General features: G+C 42.4%; 1 protein-coding gene across 1 annotated transcript in view; it reads right to left on the bottom strand.

The window, feature by feature from the left end:
* The window catches only part of SAMD12 (sterile alpha motif domain containing 12), a 378,413-nt gene that overhangs the window by 235,866 nt on the left and 118,224 nt on the right, over window positions 1–24,323 (bottom strand). The gene's annotated exons all lie outside the window — the stretch shown is intronic.

Here is a 24,323-nt window from a genome sequence, read left to right as displayed (position 1 = left end):
TAACAACTGAGCCACCCAGGCACTCCACCTGGATATTTTCTGGGTTTTTGTTTGTTAGTTTGTTTTTCACTTTTGGAGATTTGACATACACTCAAACAAAGAGATTCTTTCCTCAGCTCTGTCTCATCTAATAAGTTCATCAAAGGCATTCTTCATCTCTTGTGGAATTTTTTTTAATCTCTAGAATTTCTTTTTGATTCTTAGAATTCTCATCTATCTACTTACATAGCCCATCTGTTATTGCATCTTGTGTATCCATTAAATCTCTTAGCATATAAATTATATCATTTTAAATTTCTGATAATTCCAACATTCCTTCCCTACCTGAGTCTGATTCTGATGGTTTTTCAATCTTTAGTAGGTCCTGTAGCTTTTTCCTGATAGCCAGACATGATGTACCAGGCAAAAGTAACTGCTATAAATAGGTCTTGAGTAATATGGTGATAAGGTGTGGTGGGGAGATAAAGATTTCTAGAGTTCTCTGATTAGAGCTCAGTATTTTAATAAGCCTATGCCTCTGCACTATGAACTTCATACAGGTTTCTCAGGTACCCCCCCACCCCCACCCAGATCCTTTAGGTAGAACAAGATAGCTTGAACGGGCTGGGGTTGAGTATTTTTCTTCTCCCAGGTCAGTTAGTCTCTGATTAGATGGGTTTTCATGAGGGCAGGACTTATTAAAAAAAGAATACTCTCTTGTATTTCAAATACTCTCTTCCCCCCTCTCTGCTGGATGCACAAGGGGATTCATCTCTGATATTCACTGTGAGAGCCTAGTAGAGCTTCAGAAGGTAAAATTCACAGAAGTGTAATATCCCCCAAAGACTGGATCCTCCTGGAGTTTCTCTCTCAGAGTTAAGCACACTGAGCCTCCAGCAATTCATCAATTACAGTTCATTCCCACCCTGGCACTGATCCCATGGAGGTTTCTGCTCTAGTAAGTTGTGATTCTCTAAATTCACCTGCTGGTCTCTCCAGTTTGGGAGACAACAATTTTCTCTGATACCCCACTTCTCTTATGAATCTAAGAGTTACTGATTTTTCAGTTTGTTCTATTTTTTACTTGTTAGGACAGAGGGGCAACTTCCAAGCTTCTCTCATACTCAACCAGAAACCAGAAACCTTCTTTGTGTCTTTTCCTGTCCCAGTAGGATAGTAGAACAAGGCTTTGTGGTAAGACAACTGGAAGCAATGAAGCAACCTGCAAAGCCCAGGAGCAGGATTGTGCCCTCGAATGTGAAGATTGATGGTTCTTCCCTTCTCATTCATTCAAATATATTTACTGGATACTTATTCAATGCCTAATATATTACGTGTGGGGAACTGAATAACTTTGTATCCACAAACATAAGCCTGACAAACCAAGAGATTAAACAGGGCAGACTGCGGGACGTTATGGATGGGCACCCATCCTAACTTTGCTAAAATGGAATTTTAGCAAATGGATTCCAGGGATCTAGGTTGGCATCTGGATTTTTCTACTGACTAGCCATTTAATTTTAAACAGATGACTTGATTTCTCCAAGTCTCTGCTTCACCATGAAGGAAAGGGAGATAATATATTATCTCATAGGTTTTCTATGATGATTTGATTAGAAAATAAACACAAAACATGTCATTTAGTCCTTGGCACTAATGATGATAAATGGTAGTCTCTCCTGTTGTTATTTTATTATTACATCAGCAGCTGCTACAGTTGCTACTCCCATTACTTTCCCTACTAGTTATTGAAGAAGTGTGGGTCAGGTGAAAATCAAGATTAAAATGTATGTTTAGACATATTCATCAAGGGGTATATAATAAACCACGTTAGTTATTTTCCAGTGGCATAATTTATTCAGACCCATAGAATGGCAAAAATGCAAAGGATTTGATGGCTTCCATATTATGGTTCTTTCCCAGAAAACAACATGAAAGGAAACATGCCATCATATTCTAGTCATTTCTATGATCCAGGCAATGAGACCGGCACCTACTATTCATAAACAAGATCTCCACATTCTCTCTGGCCACAAATACCCAGCTGAACATGAATCATAGCTCCCGACCAGTACACACACCTAGGCCAAGAGAAGCATTTTCATTTGTTCAGTCTTTCTTCCAATATGTCTTATCTTTTGGGTCTGTGTGGCTTCCAGCCTTCTCCAGGGAGGATCACTGGGGGCCATACACAGAAATTTGGATTCCCACTGAGCCATGCCTACTCGGCTCATGAATGTTATTTGTGGAAATGAAATCTGGTTTCCGATGGAAGGGCTGAACAAATCCAAAACCAGAAAAACTCTCCTGCTCAACAAGCATCACCCAGTCTGTGGGAATGAATAATGACACTAAATGATACAGCACAAATACAGTTTCCCTACTGAACTAAAACTGCATTTCCCCACAAATCATTGAAAATCCTCTATCAGGTTCCCATTTTTTTCCTATCTCCTGTTTAGTCCTCTTTAATAAGCTCCCCTTTTCATTTTTCATTCCATTTCCATTTTGTCCTTGAATTTACACAGGTTTTTTAAATTAAAAAAACCTTCATATTGTGCCTTTGCACGCACAATATTTTCCCATTTCTATTCTGGGGCCTAATTCTGAATGTTTAGTCATTTGGCATTCTCAGCAGGGCAAAAAAGAGGCTGGAGGTTCAAAGGTATCTTCTGCATTTCTTGACCTCTTTCATTCGAAAGCACGTTACCTTAATAATAAAAATATCTGGGTTACACATTTGATATATACACCAGAGAGAATTGAGTGCAGGACATTTTTATGATCCTTTAAAGAAAAGCCCAGAAGAGGATTCCAAACTAATTTTCCACTGATTCTCTGTTCGTCCATTACATTATTTTTCTGCACCTTTTATACATCAGTGGAGCCCTTCAGAGTCATTTGGGATTATTGATTATGAAGCAGCAGAAATTCTTCATACCGCAAGCAGGGCGAGGCCAGCCTTTCTCCCAGCTACCCTTTCAATCATATTATTTCTTCTCATCAAATGTATTTTATTCCATAATTCTTTTCAGAGTCAAACTAGTTTCCAAGTTACTATTACTCATTGAAAAGTGACCATATAAAAAGTTTGAAATCTGTAGATTTAATGTGCCCAACACTTAATTTCATGCTCTGTTTGCCCCATTGTTCAAAGCAAATAGTAGTTAAGTCCCCAGCTCTGTGTGTGTGTGTGTGTGTGTGTGTGTGTGTATTCAGTTCATGGCTCTAGTTTTTACAGTATTAATATCTAGCTCTTTAAAAGAAAATCTGCAACACAGGAAAGGTGTCAAATAATCACTTATAATTTATCCCATTAACTTTGCAGCACCTGTTTGCAAAGGGTTCCGATTTTTACGGTTAACTACTCAGTGGCACGTCTACATTTTTATTTTCTACCTTAAACAAGTCAACTGTCCACCCAGATGATGGACTGGACAGAAGGGAGGCACTGAGTGCAGGGAAATGCCTCTGCCTATTGTAATTCAAATTATTTTAGAGCCACTTGAAGCAAGCAAACAATTATTAAAAACTATGGGTGACTACTTTGTGACAGGTGCATGCAAAGGTTTTTAAATCTACAGAATAAGTGGCCCCTGCTAACTCCTAGAAATCTGAAAGAAGAAAACTGAAATATGACGAGTTTTTAATATCACGCAGAAGGCTAATGGTGAGATAGTTTTTTTCTACAGAATAATTAGAAGAACCATCCAATGGGGAAATATTCGATCAAGCATCCACTGTGGGCAAGGCACTTAGAGATGCACTGGTGAGGAAGAATGGAAAGACACCTGCCCGCACAGGGCTTGTATTCTAGCGTAAGACACAGACACTGTGTAAGTCAACCAAGGGCAGCGACTGCCATGAATAAAGCTGGGTGAGGAGAGCCTGCGACCAGGACAGAGGAGCTGGGAACCTTGGGGAGCGCTCTTTCGGCTAGGGTGGGTGGGTTTATTTCAGACAACAACTAGTCTGTAAACTAAAAACTCTGACACAAGGTGGAGATATTTTTTTTAAGTTGGAGGTCTTGGGTTTTTTGTTGTTGTAAATTAAAATACATGAACCTCAGCATGAGAATATGAAAATTAAAAATTGTTTCACAACATTGGTTTTATTGAAAAGCTTCCATTTTACAAAAGAAACATGTTTTCCAGTCCTATCATGGCCTCCCAGCCCCTTGGGAGTCTCAAAGGATACTGCAGCTCCCAAATGCTCCAGCTTCATTACTCTTTTTCTTCTATGAATGATTTACATCATCGTATAACCACATAATTACACTGTCCAACAACCACACATAGAACAGTATGTCATATGGGCCAGGTATAAAAATACACACGAACCATCAACAGCCCACCATTAAAGGGGGTGAAGATTCATTTATTCGATTCATTTATTTAACATGTTATTGGGCCCTTACTGTCTGCTGGGCACTGTGCTATCTGCTGGGGACAGGAAGACAAAAAATCAGGGCTGAGGTCAAGGTTTTCGAAAAAGAACAGAGAGAAAGAGAATTAGGTCAGGCCAGAGGTCAGGGCAGTGTGTGGTAGAGGCTCAAGACAAAACATACAGAGGCTGATTTGGGCACCCACCAGAAGGCAGCCAGTCGGGGCTTGCACGAGTGAAGGGGACGTGGAGGCAGAACCAACAGGGGGCGTTTGCAGGACAGAGCCACATGGGGATATTAACGCGATGAAAAAAAGGAACCAGCCAACTGAGAAACCTATCGATAAAGAAATGAACAAGATGGCAGAACAGCTGGGACAGGCTGGGGACTACGACGCCATGAACATCTGAACACCAACGGAGGGCTGTTCCCGAAGGAGGGATGCCTGCCGGTAGGCACTCACGCCGTCTCTCCGACTGGGCTAGGCAAGCTCCTGGTGAACCAGAGGGGAAAGACACCCATTCCTACAGACCCGTCTGGCAAACCTGACAGCAACCATACCCAGCATGGCTTTGTCACTCAGCATGTCCCCAGAACTCTCTCCAGCCGTATCAGCACTTGTCCCTTTTATGCTTCTGCGCCCTCGTACATCATGTTTTATCTTGCTAGGATGCCACTTCTGCCATCCTTACCTGGAGAATTTCTGCCCACCTTTCAAGCCCCAAATAAAACAAATAAACAAAGAACAACAACAACAACAACAGAAAACCACCTCACAGGAGGCCTTCTCCAATTTCCCCCTACCTTATTCCCATAGTTCTTGGCAACACTGTCCAATGAGAGTCCCTATCCCAGCGAGGCTTAATTATCTGTCTAAATAATCTGCTCCCACACAGAACCATGAGCATTTCAAGGGTACTGACAGTTCTACCCATCGTTTCTACCCTCCACAGCTTCAGTACAAGGTCTGCCATACAGTGAGTGTTGATTATGTAAATGTTTCCTTTTATGTAATTGATTATTCTAGCAGTCATTTAACAAAGGCTCATATACTCAGAGACAAAAAATATACTACGCATGCTTTAATTTTTTAAAAATTATAGTCAGTAACTCGTGAATGCATTCTCACTGTGACAATTCAATCAAAACAGATGTAAAATAAGGAACCACATATAGTCTTTTCATACTATTTTCCCCAATTTCATTCTTCTTAGCAAGGGTAGAAACCATCATCACTTTGAGGGACAGCATACACTTGGTGCCATTTTCTTTTCAATGTAGTTCACACATGTATATATGTAAAATAGGGATAGAGTTTTCTATGAGCCCCACCCACTCCTACATATGGAACAGTGCCATATGCATTGCTTTTCAACTTGTTCTTACTTAATAGGTTGAGAGATATTTGCTACCCTAAAACATAGACAGCGACTCCATTTTCGATGATTGCTGTTCCCTCGTAAAAAGATGTGCAAAGGAAGATCGTTGATTGAGTTTTCACTCAAGAAATACACAAGCATGGAGAAGATGGATAATATTCAGTTGGAAAGTTGCTCTTAGACTAGTTTTGCCTTTTCCAAGTGCAAAGTTATGTTCTTTTAGAAGTTTGTAATGTGTAATTCCACTTTAAGGTCTCTATCCTGAAAAAAACACACATCCGTATGTATAAGAGCATAAACAGGTGTGCACTGCTATGGGATTTGCAATAGTGGAAACCTGGAAATGCCTTCATCTATAAGGGTTTAAACTGTAGAATACCAGCATTTATTCAGTTTTGTATTATGGGATTAAATGAACCCAACTTTATCCCAGACCCACATCTGTCCCTTCCTAAGGCTGCTTTATTTCAAGTGTCTCTCATCTTTAATATTTTCAAATAGTGCAATTCAGGACTATGTGTACATCTTATAATGGGATTCCTTTAGAGCCATTTCTTATTTTCAGAGATTTTAATAGCCTTGTCTTGCTTCTCTTCCTACACAAAGTGAAGGATATGGTTATTCTGGTAAACTTGCACAAGCCTCTCCCTCATTCTGACACCAAACCTGAATTTGACAATAGTTTTTGCTTTATTATTAATATTAGGCATGTGTTGAATGTTAACCACATTTAAGGGATTGTGAAGGAACAGTGAGAAAACACAAAGGCACATCACTCTGTTTCACACGTACCAGATACTGAGGTGGCAGCCATATGGTATTAAAAAGGAAGTGAGTGGAAGGTTTGTATGTTTGTTTGTCCGTCTACACATCTGTCCATCTATCCATCTAAATGTGGCTAGATTGATGCAGCGAAAAGATAAATCCAACAGAACCCTCCATGAAATCAAAGAAGAAAAGAAGAAAACAAAAAGAAACCTAATCTTAACACCACAACTGAAAATAAGGAAATGAGAAATGAGGACAATTTACAAAATCAAAAGCAGAGAGGTCTAACATCACTTGGAAATGCAATAGGCAATTTCTGGCTACCCACAGAGGCCAGAATAAAAGGTTAAGTCCTACAAGAAATAAATGAAAAGTAGAGGAAAGTGCTGAGTCCAAACAGAATCTTCAATTGGTAGAGGGAACCTCTGGCTCCCTTCCAGGCCAAGAAACAGGAACCTCACAGGCGGTGGGATAAGACTGGAGCCCTGAAAGTAGACAGACGCACAGATCAAGGCAGGCCTAGCTGTAGGAAAGAGGGAGATGCCCAGGCAGGTAGGGGCGGCACAGATGCTGGGCGTAGAGCGAGACACACGGGCTCAGGCAGGCAGCATTAACAGACCAGGAGGTCAGCAATAAAGGTAAGGATTTATCCAGGAGTCACAGGGAGGAATGGCACACATGAATGCCAGTGTCATGTGGGAACGCGAGCAGGTGGTGAGTGGGCAGGAGAAGGCAGGGCTCCCACCTCCTCGCAGGGGCTCGCAGGAAGAAGACGGACCATGGGAAGATAGGCCAGGCACCAAGACAGGGCATCCCAGTCTTTCAGGGACTGAAGGACAAACAGGTGACTCCAACCACGAGGAACACAATTGTCCTCCTATTTATTGCCAGGACCAGGTTCCAACACTGGGCTGTGTCACTGCCTCGAAGGTCAAGCCCAAAGAAACCCCAGTAGCAAGGCCTGACTCTTAAAGGGGGCTCCTCAAATTCCCTCTGATTAACAACCACTAATCATCCTACACCCTTGGCCTGGGGTAGAACCCTTAAATGTGGTCAGATGGCTTCAGCTGTGGGCATCAGAGGGCTTCCAGGGCAAGGGGCCAGGCAAGTCATCATACTCAATTACTGGGTTTGGCAGGAGGAGGAGGGAAAAGTGTGGTTTTGGCAACACTGCTGGAATTATAAGGCCTTAATTAGATTACTGGATCAACCTCTGACTAGCAATGAATGTCCTTGGGGAGGTCGTTTAATCTCTCTAGGAGACTATGTCTGAGTTTCCACATCTAGAAAAAATGAAAATATTTCAGAGGCAGCTTACAGGAGAAGCCCTGAAAGAGTAACAGTATTGCTAAAAGGATTAGGATTTCAGCTGATCCTTCAATTATACCCTGCCCTTCACCCTCTGGCCTTGCAAAAAAAATAAAGGAAAGCTGGAAGAAGTGGCCTCAAATTACCATTGCAAAGAAGTGCACTCTCTTTGTATTTATGATAGGTCACGGGGTTAGCTTTGCTGAACCTGCATTGGTCGTGCTGTAAAATGGTATAATACGACTGAACCATTTGCCTTGAAGAAACCTGCAGATGAGAAACAGCAAGGACAAAGTGACTTTGTATTTCCGCAGGCCCATGAAAGTTGGATCGGAACCACTGCAGAGAACACTTTGGAGAAAAAGTGGCCCCAGAGAAAGGGTATTAGAGACTGACCACAGTAAGAACCAGGGAAAGAATCAGACTGAGGAGAGGGCTGTTTAGATTTGGGAAAATGGTTACTAATTTGGAGTCTAACCAGGGGAATGTTGACTATTTAGCTAAGAATAAAAGGCTTCTCCCAAAAGCTTCCAAAGTCAAGACAGAACAAAGAAAGTCTTTTGAAAGTGCAGGAAAGGATACACATGAACGATTCTATTTGGTATTTTGGTTTCTTTATTTTGAACTAATACTGTGCCTTTTAAAGACTCCCAGAGGGCTGCCCTTCTAAGCTTTGGGGGCAAGATTTGCAAATGGTATTATCTAAAACGGGAGCTATATTCATCAATTTTAAGTGGATGCTCAAAAATTTATCCCACCATGAGAAAGGGTTTGGAAACAGCCCCCAGTCCTGTTGGGATAATGTGGTGTTTCCCCCAGGAAATTACAAACAGAAAGTCATGGATGTTATGGTGTGCTGTGTTGTCTCAAAAGAATGGTTTGATCTTTATGGAATTAAAGCAGAAACCAAGTACATGATTTTCCATGTCTTTGGTACTACTCACTAAGAGAGTCCCACATATGAGGAGAGGACAATGTTCCCTACACCCTTGGCTGCAACCCTGGATAAAAATTTGGATAACCTGGAGAGTTTTTTGAAAAAGAGCAATGTCTGAGATCTACCCCAATCAAGTTAAATTGGAATCTTGGGGGATGGGGTGACAGACCTAGGAAATAATTACTGTATTTCATAGATAGGGCTGAGAATTGACATATGCTTTCAGGTGGGGGAGTGGAACTCATAAAACCTGATGGCTTTCTAATATGATTCCTCAACGTCCTTTGCTCTGGTACCATGATTAATAAGCAACGTTCTTATGGTTATTTGATTTTCTAGGCTGACTTTTTTATAAGGGCTTACAACAGGTGATCGGCTGACCCAAAGCATCTGCCTGCTTGCCAGTTATCATTCTTACTTTAAATCAATGAAAGAGAGTCTCATTTATTGTCTTGTTATTCTGAAAAGTCCTACAGAATCTCCAGAATCTGTTTAACAGAGAGGAAGAAACATGTGTGGCTTCGAATACATACAAAATGGAGGGTTGGGGCTGGATCTTCCATGACTCTTTTAGGTGCTGCCCTTGGGAGAGCTAGGTAGTAAACAGCCTCATCTCTCTGAAAGAACTCTGAAGGCAGTTACTGTATTTCAAAGGGAATAATTTATTTCCATTTTTAATTAGGGCAAAATAATTATATACAAAGAAGATGTTAGGTATGCACTCTTGATTGCCTTGGTCTTCCACACCTAAGGTAAATAACAGTCTGTTTGCCTGGAACCAAGGAGATTCCTGGAAGCTGGGCTTTTCACGGTTTTAAAACGGACACTGTCCTGGGGGGAAAAATCCCTTGGGTGGGGTGGGTTGGGTAGGTATTTCCTGGAACTCAAGGCTTTCAAAGTTAAATACAGGATGACGAGTTGGTCACCCCATGCACACCCCTAGTTTTTTAGGATGGATCTACTTGACCAAAAAGGTTTCACTGATCACCTAATGATAACTAAAGGGAAACAAGCAGATTGGAGGAGGAATTAAAGGGGTTCTCCATCTCATATCACAATTCTTCAACACTAAGAATGAGAAAGCTGCAAACATTCCAATGCACAGCTCAGAGTTAAGACCTGGCACAGTGTTTCTATGGACGAAATCTAGGTATAGGATTGAAAATAGGCACAGTTCAGCTATTGGCAACATGAAAAGAGTATACAGGAGTCTCAGAACAGTTGTGAGAGCCTAGAGATCAAGGGAAGATCTCACACCAGGGCAGTCAGATGGCCCCAACTCCAGAATCAAAAGCCAAGACAACCTTGAAGATTTGTGATCTTAACTAACATTTGTTGAGTACTTAGACTAAGACATTACAAATATGTAATTTAATCAGATCTTTAGGAAATAAATCTATTGTCTTCCTCTTTATATAGGACAAAACTCAAGCTATATGAATTTTATCACTTTCGTATTTCCAGCCCATAATATGCATATAGCAGATCACATAAAAATATTAGCCACACACACACTCCTAATTACAGTGTGGGAAGCATAAATATTTTAAGTCAATTTAATAAAAAATCTTTTGCTTTTTCCCAGACATTCTGCAAAATGGCTGACATCCACTTAAGCAGGCCTGTAACTGGTCATCCTTTACAAATTACTTAGAGATAAGAAGGGAGAAGGATCCAGATTAATATTATTAACCCAACACTCAAGTAAAGTGAAACTACAAATGATGTGTTCTGGCTAGCAGTAATAGGGAGAAAGGAAAAAAAAAAAAAAGAATGGAATGTGTATGTAAGGAAGGAAAATTAAACTGAAAATTAGATTCCCTGCCCACAAATTTTGACAAAACTTAAAGGAAATTAATCAACCACTTTACACTTGCTTTGCTGATCACAGAAGGGCTCTGACTCCACTTGACATAAGCAAATAAAGATGGTAACACTTGACATGTAATTCTTGGCTCACTTAATTGGATTGCTTCACAAACCATTTTCGGTAATCAATGATTCCTAGTAGGAATCACAAAAGATGACACCAGGCTGCTGGGAACAGAAATGACAGGACTGCATTTTCTTGAGTCATCTATTCAGAGACAATGGGCCAGTCACCACATGCTTCTGTCCCCTGTCTATACTTCTTTGTCCAGATGGCTACTTCTGGGCCACTTTGAACCCCGATCAACAATGACAGCCTGGGGATCCTCAAGTCAGACCACCTGGTCTCGAATCACCAGTCAACAGCTGAGGACCCAGAGCATCATCTTAGCATATCTCTGGCTCCCTGCTTGTGAAGGGCAAGTAACTGTCTGTATACCTCACAGGACTGGTGAAGGATACAGGGGTAAGGGGGTACATAGGGATATAGGATATTCCTATATCCTTTATCCCTATAATTCAGGTAGAGTGCTTGGAGGAACATCTGCTCCATGGAAAAATTTGTAGAAAGGTTTAGTCCAATTTTTGTTATTGTTTTTGCTGTTTTCTAGTTTAAAAGCTGTGCTATCTCTACTTTAAAAGTTAGGATCTGATCCAGGTTCAGTTGGAAAAGTGGGAGAACCACCTTTGTGCTCCCCTGCAGAAGAACATAACATAACATAACGATGGGATCTTTGTTGTAACGTAGACTCGGGAAAAAGCAGATGAGAGTCAGACATCTCAGCGGTAGCCACTCACCCTAGAGGCTTCTGGGACATCCCATCCGGGACAGCCTTGGGCTCAAGCAGCATGGGCCAACCAGTCTAGTCGGTGAGGATCTGTTTGAGAACCACCCACTCTGCATTTTTGTCTCAGACCATAATTCATGGGGCATGATTCAATCAATTAATGACAGGGCCCATGTATTTATGACTCAGTGTTGCTATTTAGACTACACATTCCAATCACTAAGATATCGCTTCCAATTCAAAACCCCAAAAGGCTTTGAGGAGATCACAAGGCTTGTGGCTTCCCGAACCCTGCCAGCATTTCAGGACGGAGGCCAGGATAATACCATGCTGTTTCAGTGGGAGACTGAGTCCTGCTATAAGGCACCACGTCTCTCTCCTTTGGTAAACCCATTCCCTGGAAGCCACGGCCTTTACACGATAGTATGTCCTGAGTCCAAATGTGACCATCAGTGAATACATAGAGCAGTGGACCCTAGCAGGGGAAGTGCGCACACATGGGCCCACTCAGCCCCAGGTCCTAACAGTATGGCCTGGTAGTGGATGGCGGGCCAACAGCTGTAGCTAGCCGACCAGAGAGTATACCGTCGTGATCTTCAGCAGATGTCCCACGTGGTAACATGAACTACAGGGACAGATGGATTTTTGCCAACTGCCTCTGAAAACCACCCTGTCCTCACATGCTCACAGAAAATCCATTCCTAGAGGCAGAAGCATCCTCTTAAAAAAATGCCGGCGTGTGGGGTGCCTGGGTAGATCAGTAGGTTGAGTGTCAGACTCTTGGTTTCATCTCAGGTCATCATCACCTCAGTCGTGAGATGGAGCCCTGAATCGGGCTTTGTGCTCTGTGTGGATAGAGTCTTTCTTTCCCCTTCCTCTCCCTCATGTTTTACTGTTCCCTCCCCACTCATGTTCTCGCTCTCTCTAAAACAAAATCTTTTTTAAAAATGCCAACATGTCCTTTGACTACCCTGGTATTATTTCCATTGGCTAAGAGATGCCTTCAGAAAATAATCCACTGCAAAGGGAGTTCAGGTGAGGTACTTGGTACTTTACAGGGCTTTGTTGATAGGAAACAATATCCTCTGTCTTCCAAGTGTCATAACCTTCTCGCCTCCTCCACTCTTCTCTGTCCTCCCCTTGCCTCAGAAGTGCCTGGCAGAAGGCTAGGCACAGAGCAGGCCAGGGGAATTGAACCAAAGTGCAGCTTCATCATGACAATAAACAAGACTATTTCTCCAGTTCTGACTCTATCACTTGAATTCTCATGAACACTATTCCCTCCTAGAGGAATATGCAGGACTTTTGGTTGCCTACCCATGGGTGTATAACTCTTGTAACTTTGCGGAGAAGTGGGGTGCAGAATGCAATAGCCAACCTGGGGGGACAAAGCAAAGTGGCCTATCTTGCTGCATGACCAATGAGACAGGAAGTGCAAGTTTCAATCCCGTGAGATTCTGCGGCTCCATCTGCCACAGATGTCAAGTCCGCTGGACTTCGACAATCACCTGTCATCACTCCTCTCCTCTCTCTGCCTGTGTCCACACTATTCTTTCTGCCTGGAGTGCTGCATCCGGTGCCTTTCTACCCATCCAGCAAGCAGGCCACAACTCACTCTTCTGTCCTCCCATTCCATGGCAGCCACAGGTCCTCTTGTCTTCCTCTGACCTTTAAAACTGCCTGTGTCATCCAGATGCCCTCAGAATTTACTGTTGTCTTGTGTACCTTTTTTGGCTCTATCCTACCCATGAAAGAGGGTGAAATCCCGAGGGCGGCTATCATTACGTTGCTCCAACTCTTATGCCATAGGATTTCCGGCAGAACTCTATGAAGTTTGTTATTTCCTCCCTTTTATAAATGAAAACAAAAAAAAAAAAAAGAGAGAGAGAAGTTCATGGAGGTTCAGTCTGCTTATTCTGACACACTATTTTTTCAGCTTCCTTTGTGGATAGTTAGGCAAAATCAACTAAAATACAAGTATCCCCATCCTCTAGCCTTCCATGCAGGGAATGAGGCCAAAAGTGTTCACACATCACAAACTGGTATGTGCCAGAATTATTCTATTTTTATTCTAGCATTAATTGTAATTGAAATTACATTGGAAACAAGTCAGATTGTCCAGGGACAAGGAAATGCTTTAAGAAATTATGGTAAATACATAAAATGGGATGTTCTTTCTCAATTAAAAAGAGATACAAGTACATATCCTGACATGAGGATTTCTCAGTGCTGGGAACAGTAAATATTTGTTGAATGAATACATCTCTGAGATGTACTGTAAGAAAAGCAAATCACGAAACACTACATATAGAACTCCAATTATTCTAAAAAGCTATTTACATACACACAGTATATGCTAGAAAAGGGACTGCTGTTTGGGGATATACCACTTTTATTCCATGTTTTACAAGTTTTTTTTTAAACAGTGAGTTTATGTTCATGTATTGCTTATGCAATTAAGAAGTTAGCATGAGAAAAGAGGCTGCCTAGATGCTGAAACGTCGGAAAAAAACAAAACAAAACACAACAGGTTACCAAGATGTTGGCGTCCAGGGCAATAGCTAGACATAGGCCTAGCTGCTTCAGAAGCCCCGGCTCTCAAGGTTGGACCTGGAGTGGAGAGCCCCAGGTTCTGGCTCTGTCAACGGTGACCTAGATAAGCTTAGCGGAATCACCCAAACTTTAGAAGGTTTGTCGCTGATTCTCTAGCCTGAAAGTAGAAATGATATCTATCTTTTCAGGTAACTGAGAGTAAATAACAAGATACATGCAACAGTCCCTTTAAAACCATAAAGCACTATCCAAAGGCAGAAGATACTATTTGTCATTGTGATTATTGCCACCATAAAGTACTAACGCAATGCCTCCCACAGACAAGGCACGTGATGTAAATCAGAAAAACGACTCTGTTAGCATACGGGAATTTAGTCTTTGGCATTAGCGCCTTCCAAAGGGTGTTTGGGTCTTTCAGGGATAGCTCACTGACAAAACATAAAAATAAAAAGGTCTGAATCCCTATTTTATTGGATCTAATATTAAGATTTTAGGATGGGTGTTCATTTCATGTGCCCACTGTGACAGAAAAAGGAAGGCGCTAAAGAAACTATGTTACACGATGATGCCAGGTTCTGGAAATGTGAAAATATACATTGAAGAATCTGTGAAATACAGTATTTAAATGAAAGGCTTTGGGCAAATTAGCTGATCAATTATACATTGTGTCTCTCAAATGAAATTACTAATTTAATAAAGCATGGTTCTCCCATACCAGGGATGCTTTCCAGTGCCTTTTCCCCTTCAGATGTGCTGGCCACAGCATTTTTCTCGTGTTTTAAAAATTATAGAGAATAGATAATTACTAGTGAATGCTGACCTTTTCCATATTATGAGTAATTATGCTATTAAAAGCATCATTTGGACCTTAATTTGGTATACAAATTATTCAATTACCTAGTCTGCACTTGTAAGGACTTTTAGCCACCTCCATTTTGGATGAGAGCAGAAGGACAGTCCCAAACACGAAGCAATTTATTCTTATGCTATGCTGCACAAATTTTAGTTGCATCAAAATAGTATTAAAGTCGGGCGCCTGGGTGGCTCAGTGGGTTAAGCCGCTGCCTTCGGCTCGGGTCATGGTCTCGGGGTCCTGGGATCGAGTCCCGCATCGGGCTCTCTGCTCAGCGGGGAGCCTGCTTCCCTTCCTCTCTCTCTGCCTGCCTCTCTGCCTACTTGTGATCTCTCTCTGTCAAATAAATAAATAAAATCTTAAAAAAAAAAATAGTATTAAAGTCATGGCTAGACCAATAATTCCACTGAACCACTTCATGGCACCAAATTATAACCAATATGTCACTACTGAAAGCATTTGTGAGAAGGGATCTCATAAAAATCCTGTGACAAAGCCAACACTGAAACAGACAAAAACTAACCCTTCCTTAAGAAGCTCAGGTGCCGTGTCCATCAAGCTGACCCCTGGTTCTATGGGTCTGTTGCCTCTGTTTCGTTGTTAGCGACGATGATGGCAGAGACCCAGGTACCCAGTATCCTCTGCAAAGGAGGGCGCTGGACCTATCTATAGGACCCCTATTGCCTAAAGACCGTGGGTATAAACAAAAAACCCAAATTGAGTTTGAATCCCAAATTCATTACTTAACAGCTGTAGTGTCATTGGAAAATCACTGCCTCAGTTTCCTTATCTGTAAAGTATGAATAATCCAAAGCATCTTCCAGATTGTTGCAAGGATGGGTGATGGTCTCAGGAATCTGTCACACAGATGAGTTTCAATAGAGAGGGGGCGGAATTACTGTACTCATTCTGTTTCCCACTGGAATGCTCTAATAGAAGAAAGTAGCTGATTATAGTTAAAGCCTTGTCCAATTTTCTGACTCAGAATAGGAAGGTGGTGTGAAAAATTTCATGAATTCCAATCTTATGTACCCACAGCTATTGTCTTACAGTGGATTTTGACAGGAAAAAAAAACAAAAACAAAGAAAAGACTTACTATAGTCTCAAACGGTCTGTCCTGTCCCATTTTCCTGACCTCTACACACCACTCTCTTGCTTCCAGTGGGGGTGAGTGATAGGGGGGCCACAGGAGGAGAGGAGTGTGTGGGAAAGGCTATCTTGCTCCCTGCCTTTTCCAGAAGTGCTGGCAGTGACTCCTCGCTCCTCTCTGCCCTCCCCTTGTCCAGGGCTTCAGCTCTGAACCAGGCTCTGTCACATTGCTGCCTCATGTCCCTCGGGCTTCCTTCTATGGCTACCGCTCACCCACACCTCTAAGTAGCCTCTTCCTTTACATTTATTTTCATGCGTTCTTTCCTACATGAGTATGCCATCTGCTTCCTGCCTTATTGATAGAGAATCCAAAAAGAGAACATTCTGTCCACTCATTCTGTACCGAACACCCAGCAGTCCCACAGTCCCCGATTTTAAAGATGAAATTTAAAAATGCTTTAAGAGTTACTGAGGTTTTCAACCTGTTTTCAATTCCTTCATTTGCTCGCTCTGTCATTCTTCTGGCTTCAAACCTTCCAGATGAAACCCAACGACAAGGAGACCCTTTGTGATCTGGCTCCTACTTCTCTCTCCAGTTCAATCTCTCACCCCTCCGACACCTGCACCCTATGTGCACACTAACCATACCAAACTAGCTGGGATTCTCAAACTTGCTGCACACGTGTGGTTCTCCTACTAGAAGGCACTGCTCTCCTCCTCGCTAACCCCTGTTCATTGTGGACAGTATATCGAACCGCCTGGCATTAATTCCATCTCCTCATACCAAGTCTCCTCTCTGCTTCTACCCAAACACAACACCAAACCGTGATGAAACCGTTGACTGACTTGGCTATACCCCCATCCAAGATCACTAGCCACTTCATAGCAGAAACGTGTTTTTGCTTTCAGCCTCTCAGCAACAATACTGTTGTTGTCATCATCACCACCACCCAACAAACTCCCGAGCCGTGTTTATTACGTGTCAAACACTGTTCTTAGTGCTTTTGATATATTTACTGCTCCCACCAGCCCAATGATACAGATGGTAACTTTGCCTCCACCTTACAGATGTGGAAACTGAGGCAGAGAAGGATTACTTGACCAGACTGTGTAAGTAGCTCGTTGCAGAGCTGGGTCTGAGACCCAGGCAGCCTAGCTCTGTTCTGTGCCCTTGACCTCCATGCTCTAGTACCTCTCAGGGGTGCGTCATTTACGTTTGTTGGATTAAATAATGAATGCTCATGGGCTTGTCAAATTGGGTATCAGGGAAGCAAAGACGGGAAGACACAGTGAAGTCTGGTTATAGAAGACTTTTGGGAAAATCCCACTTTCTGAAGTACTAATGTCACCACATGGTTTCTCATTCTCATGAGAAGCTGATGGGGTTGACGAATTAACAAGTTATTCAATATTCTGCAGCAAGGCATTGCTTGGAGCTTCCCTTCCTAGCAGCCCCTTTCCAGAAAATTAACTGAATTTGCAACAGGGTGGACAGAGACAATATAATGTTTAAAAGCCTCTTGTGAAAAGTCCTTCTGCTTTGTAGAAGTAATTCAGGTATAAAACATTCACCACTTGGTATCCCAGATCGTAGGCAAAGGCTCCGCCAGGGTGTCACCATTATATCTGCTCCCAAAGCCATCAAGACAACTGGGACCTGTTAGCAGTGACCCACACTGTGGTCCACCATAGTCCTCAGGTCCTGACCTGAGAGCGAAAAATTGACTCAAAACATGTCCCCACACTGGAATGGCCACCCCCTGGGGATGGCACGGTCTCAGCAGCATGTTGGAGGTGAGCCCTCCGCCACCCTCCCCACAGTCTGGGTGAACCACTCTCCTGTCCTGGACCATGTAGAAAATGGAAGGCTTTCACCTTGACGCAGAGGCCAGGAACAGTGTGGTAACTTCTGGGTTTTGCTGGGCACTCTACTTTTTGGGGGAATAAAGGAAGAATGAATATGTTTGGGATGTTTTCTGTCTCCTGGTGCCTGACATTTTCATTTTATGGGGCTAAAGGATCTAAGTAGAGTCTAGCCCAGGAAGGCAAGACACTTTTAATTCTGCCGGACCCTCCAGTAGTTCCAAAGCCCCCAGCCTGCAGTTCAGCCCACTCCATGGCTGATCTCACCATCACACAAATACACAGGGGATGGATGGAAATCACGTGGGGGGCTTCCAAGCGAGAGGGAAGGAAACCAAAGAGGCTTGATTTCATTTCTCTCCCTGTTCACCAAGTCTGAACAGGTGGCTCCAGGAACAAGACCATACCAGGCATGTTCTTACAATTACTAAAAATAAATACCCAAATTATTTTGTGGCCTCATCCCCATCCTGGCAGCATTAAATACCAAAGATTTCTGCCAGGAAACCTTAGTGCTCAGAAATGGCATTTGTTCCCCGAGCTCAAGTGGTTCTCTGCCAGCTCTTGAGCAATGGCTCATGTTTCTACCCGACTGTGGGCGAGGACACAAACACAAGTCTCCTGGGGACCCTGTCATCAGCTGGCTCCCACCTAGACACATCACTTTCTGAACCTGCATGTGTCAGCAGGCCTCTCTCCTCACCTGGAGGAGTTTGAGACCCAAGGCAGGGCACAGTCGAATTCTGTGGTTTGTCTGATGCCCAATTCATGATGGCTGCTTCGTAATCCTCAAACAGCCCCTTCTGCTCCTCCTCGGAGACGCAGCCATGTAAAGTTAGTAGCTGATAAGACAGTCTTTGTAGAAACATAATCCAGAGATAATGAACTCGAATTATCTATTTTTTTCCATTTCTCTATTTTGAGCTAGGGTCTTCGTCGTTTTTCTCATCTTTCACCTTTATGTGAATGGCTAAGACCTTCAGAGCAATGGCTAAGGTGAGCCTTTGAACACCAGCTGATACTCTGTAAGTCCCAGTGAACACTAGGAACCCAGGGACATATTTGCAGGCCGGTTCTACAATACTGGCTGTAGGGTCTAACATTCTGACGGGGAAACATTAATACTACCAAGATAGAAGAGAACAAGTCCTTTGACTCCCAATGCCTAGTAGTGACCTACCAAGGCTGCAAAGGACAGAAGAAAGAATGGGGTCTTGGGAAACAAACATAGAAAGTTCTGAAAACTGGCTCTCTCATTTGTAGCTGTGAACCACTTAGCTTTGGTTTCCTCAAACTATGAGTTAGAGAGGATACTGCTGACCTCACCAAATGAGGAGAAAAGGGGATAGTTTTTTAAACGCAGCTACATCAGAATAGGACTCAGTATTTGGTCACATTATCTCTCAATAATTACTTGATTCTAGACTAAAAAAGAACCAGACACTCTTCTCAGCATGGCACAGCACCAATCCCTCAAAAACCTGAGAACCTATGAAGAATTAATATATGTTCCAGACTATTGCCTGCTGACCCTGTACCTCTAGTTCTCAATATGCCTTCATTCTTATTCTAGGCACTATCCAATTACTTACATACAAATCCTCTTATATCACATTATTTTAATAAACTTTTTTTTTTATAAAGGCAGTAAGCTCAACGACTACCAGAAAATTAATTCCTTTGAGCCTCCGATAATTAGCATGATGACTTGGCCAACATATTTTCTTCTAACAGGGTGTTCGCCTTAAAGGAAACCTGCTGTTCCATTTTCAGTCGGGACTGGAGGAGAGGCCCAAATGATCATGTGTAACTGCGTAGCTCTCGACCTTCCAAAGACAGAGAAGAAAACCCAGGAAGCCACGGAAGCGCCAACAGGGCTTTGCAGAGAGCAAGCTCATTTCCCTGAGCCTGGAGGTGTGATGCATAAAACCCCCAAGAGGGCAGGAGTCCATGTGGATTTTATTTAAAACGTAGTAACTACTCCTTTTGGTCACTCTAAGAGGTACCACAATTATTGCCGTTCGAGGTTGTGCAGCCGGGGCACAAAGAAGTTAGCTTACCTGATATCACGCAGCTTGCAAGGGGCAGAACTGGATTCCAAGGCAGGCAGCCTGGCCCAGGGATCCCACCGTTAACCCACCGCCCTGGCTGCCTCTCCACTTGAGGGATGCAGGAGTCTCTTCCTAATGGCCAGCTGCTCACGGCAGTTTCTGTCATCGTGGGTCTCTGCTGCACAGACCTACTCCTCATGACCCAGACTGCCTCTCTCTAGCAGGGAGTAGGAGCTCCAGGACCTCATTATAGAAGAGCTGACGCTCCACTACTGGATATTAAACTACCCGGGCAATGAAAATATGTCATACTTACTCAAGGCCAGTGTCAGCAAATTTCTATTCCACACCTGGGACAGCAATTTTGAGACAAATGGATGTGGTAGATTGTTTTCTCTCTGCCACCTACTGAGCAGTTAACAGTCAACACACTTGTAATTCCTTTAGTCGATTCTGTGCCCTGGCGCCCTGTTTCCCTCCAAGTAAAAACTAAGTCCTTCTAGCGGACCACTAGAGTGGGCCTTTCCCCATCTGTCTCACCACTGCATCCCATCTACCAGTCACCTTAGCTCATGCCTCTCCTTGCCCTTCTAACTTGTCAGACACACTATACCTCAGGACCTTTGCACTAGCTGCTCTCCTTATTTAGAATGCTCTTCCCTAATATCCTCATAGCTTGCTCTTCAAGTATTTGCTCAAATGGTGCCTCCTCAGTGAAACCTTCTGTGACCGTGACTGTGGCCACAGGATTCCTTCCCTTAGTACCCCACCCCTTCTTAATACTCATCATCTCATACAATTGCTCTTGGAAAAGAAGTGCTGTAAGGGCAGGTAATTTTGTCATTTGCGTTCACTGCTTCATCCCAACACACTATCATAGCACATCTTATTCTGAAGTTGTGCAACTTATCTTCTGAAAACAGTAAAAATGAGAAAGTAGGACAGAAGTATAAACCCAATATGACCAGAATCATATTTGTGTTTAATAGGCAAGGTCCTTAAAGAACATGAATCACACCAACCCTCTAGGGAAGAAGCAGCAAGTGACCTTCACCTCCCAGTGATCACTGCAGTGATCCCTAGGAGGGGATGTCCTACTTGATTACTGGTGCCTGTGGAGTTAGGCAGCATGCACGCCATGTGTTGTAAGTAGGAGACAGCAGGGGATGACCACAGAATTAGGAGCACGTTAGACAATCAGACAAGAGAAGAAATCCTCCTGGACTATACTAACGTTAGGCATTCATCCCCCCCACAATGCTTTCTGACATATCTTACTGTATGTTGGGCAGTATGTTAGGTCCCAGAGATGCAAACATGAAGAACCAAGTAAACCAGTCTTTAAAATAGCTCAGCGGGGGGCGCCTGGGTGGCTCAGTGGGTTAAGCCGCTGCCTTCGGCTCGGGTCATGATCTTGGGGTCCTGGGATCGAGTCCCGCGTCGGGCTCTCTGCTCAGCGGGGAGCCTGCTTCTCTCTCTCTCTCTGCCTGCCTCTCTGTCTGCTTGTGTTCTCTCTCTGTCAAATAAATAAATAAAATCTTTTAAAAAAAATAGCTCAGTGGTCTTAAACATGGTCACAGAGGTATGGACTCTTGCAATAGCCTCTAGGTCCCCTTATGTTGCCATGAGCCCCCTCCAAAGCCATAGCTACAGAAGCAACCAGAACCATTTTAAAATGGAAATCAGAAAGTATAACCCTTTAGCCGTGCCACTGACTTGTACGACATGTCAGATCTAGACCCCAGGGGTGGGCTGCGAGTCTCTGTGGGACTGTCACCATCCTCCACTGAGCTGTCAACCTCCAGGCTCACAGGGCTTCGGTGGCGCTGGCCTGCTTTAGTTCCATGGAGGCCTCTTTGACTCCCTGCATACAGTTTTCTCTGCCATGGCATTCCTCACCTTCTTTCTCTCCATTCCTAGCCTGATGGCTTCTTCTCAACTTTCACGTCTTCGTTTAAACATCACTTCCCTCCGAGAAGCCTCACTCAACACAATTTAACGTAGGTCCCTATTATTAGTCCGTCATAGCATTCTGTTCCCTCTACACTTTCTAGACTTTCAGGTAATTTGTAATTAAGTATTCAACTACTGGTTTACAGTACACTATTTCATGAAAACACAGGCGATCTCTAGGTTGGCCATTTGTATACTTAACACCTAGCATTGTTTTTGGGCCATGGCAAGAGGTTAACAACAAAATTCTTGAATAGCTGGCTAGCTGGTTGGCTTGGCTGGGAGGAAAGAAGGAAAAGAGGAAAGAAATAAATAGGTTTTAGGAGATAAAGAAATGCTAAATAAAATAAAATAAAATGAAAACAAAACAAACCTCACACCAAACTCCACTAATTCTCCATAAGGATGGGAAAATAAGACCCCAACAGGCTTTCTGGAAGAGGGTTATTTTGATTTAAAAATTTTTTTTTAATTTTTTTATTATCATGTTCAGATAGCCAACATAGAGTACATCTTTAGTTTTTGATGTAGTGTTCAACGATTCATTAGTTGCGTATAACACCCAGTGCTCATCACAACACGTGCCCTCCTTAATATCCAGCAGCCAGTTGATTTTTTTTTTTTTAAATAACGATCTGAAGTCAAAGACTTAGCTAGCCCTGTGCTGGCTAAGGGACACAGGAGGGATTTAAAAATGTTTGATCACTATCCCTGCCTTTAATAATCTTATAAATGCATGGGCAAGACTGACAAATGGGCGAAAAATAAAGATCAAGAAAGGTTACGTTCAATATAACAAAGCTCCAAAATATATGGCTCAGACAGGAAGTCCCACGGGCGGCCAGAAAGAGCAGAGACACGAGAAGCCTCCACACAGAACACAGGTTCTGCAGTGTGCCTTGGAAGACACTTAACAGATGTGCTTACTTGGAAGGAGGCAACGTTCCAAGAGCCTTACATATATTAACTAATTTAATTCCCCCAATAACCCCATGAGGTAGATTAGAGTTATTATATCCATTTTACCAAAGAGGCAAGATCACACAGCCAATTACTGGAAGAGCAGGGGGTCTGGGAGTCTTGCCCCTCAAAGGATGTCCAATGACATTTGTTAAATGACCATTATTTTTATTCCCTAAAACTGATCATGAGTAGAATATCTTAATAGGTACAGGATCCCACAGCTTCAAAGACATGAAATGAACGTTTATTGCAGCCGGTCAGACCCTTGATACATACAAGAGGATACCCACACTGCAAAACCAAGCACTGACCATCATTTCAGTCTTCTCCCTAGACTAACGGAGACTTTGTGGAGCAAAGATCATTTTAACTTGTCACATAGCTCACCCACTTTGTAACACTGCAGCTCTAACTTTTACTGAATGGCTACCAAATGAAAGACAGGTAGAAGAGACAGGTCTATGTTTTATTACTTGCTTGAAAGCTGTCCAAGGATCAGTAATTTAGGACACCCACAGAGATCACCCTATAGTGAAGACATTCTGATACTTCTGCAACAAAACTCTTTTGGAAGGGGTCCAAGAAGGACCCACTGGAAAGCCTGCTCTGTAGTGAACAGGGTTTTCATTGGCTTATGAGTATTATTCTCAGGAAAGCCACAGTGAAGATAAAGTAAATACATTTCACATTCAGTAAAACTATCAGAGGGCAGTACAGCAAAGTATTTTTTGAAGTATCTGATCTTTGCCATTCATCTCAGTCTAAAAAAATTTCAGGTGCAAATATAATCATGCTAGTTTTATGCAGAATATGATGAGCCTCATGAATAAATTATTTCAGAGACATGGAAAGAGGTATAAGGTCATTAAACAAAATTATTTAATGAAGTAATAATCATGTCAGAAAGCATACCTGCTATTTGTAACAATCAAGACAATAACTGGGAGTGTCTGAGGTTAAAACACAAACCATCAGCCACATCTTAGTAATTCACTGCACTTGACATTTTAAGGAGACACTATTTTGCATTAACTTGTACTTTTTATGGAGAAACATACCACTTATATTTGTAAATCGAAAAAGACTGACATTGTAAGAAGTAGACTTAAATCACTTTCTACATTTATTGCCCTGCTTGTGTCATCTAATGTGGTCATTTACAATTTGCTTTAACAAATAAGAACTTCTGTCAATCATCCAACACTTGCCATACCAGCCAAAGATTGCCATCTAGTGAATTTCATTAATACTGTTTTATTTAATGGTCAGTGGCCAACTCTGATTTTCTGTCTCAATGATAAAATTTGATGACTACAACTTATATTTAGATTATTAATATTAACAAATTTCTTAATATCTCTATATAATGAACAAAAAAATCACTTAACCCCCTGAAGAACATACACAATTAAAATAGACAACATTTAAGAAAGTTCAATTTTTGAGGGTCTAAGGGCCAGATGCTGTGCCAGGATCTCTCACACACTATTTAAAAAACAAAACAAAACTCTTATCGTTTAATTTCTACCTCCCCATTTCATAAGCAAGAGAACTGATGCTTAGGGAGATGAGCTGGTGGAAGGTC

The sequence above is a fragment of the Lontra canadensis genome, unplaced genomic scaffold (assembly GCF_010015895.1).
Source record: "Lontra canadensis isolate GAN:19392208 unplaced genomic scaffold, GSC_riverotter_1.0 scaffold15, whole genome shotgun sequence".
Lineage (NCBI taxonomy): Eukaryota > Metazoa > Chordata > Mammalia > Carnivora > Mustelidae > Lontra > Lontra canadensis.
This window is presented reverse-complemented; position numbering and strand designations above follow the sequence as displayed.